This window comes from Buceros rhinoceros, unplaced genomic scaffold, assembly GCF_000710305.1.
Source record: "Buceros rhinoceros silvestris isolate BGI_N320 unplaced genomic scaffold, ASM71030v1 scaffold39992, whole genome shotgun sequence".
NCBI lineage: Eukaryota > Metazoa > Chordata > Aves > Bucerotiformes > Bucerotidae > Buceros > Buceros rhinoceros.
The window spans coordinates 1-234 of NW_010398992.1; positions in this window are offsets into that span (position 1 = coordinate 1).

The following is a 234-nucleotide window of genomic DNA, read 5'->3' on the forward strand; positions in this document are numbered from 1 at the left end:
ATATATATGTGTGTATATATATGTCTATTATAATATAGATATCATAACTTAAACAAGTCATACTTAGAAAGTAAATTAAATGCCGTAAGTATTACAATTTCTTACCTCACTCAGCTTAGCCCAGTTGAAGGATTTCAGTGGGTGTGAAGGCTGCGGGATAGATTTCTTCTTCAGGCTGGTGCCACTGCTGGTAGTCATTAAAGCGGGTGGCATTCCCGTGCTGAAGAAAGGTGG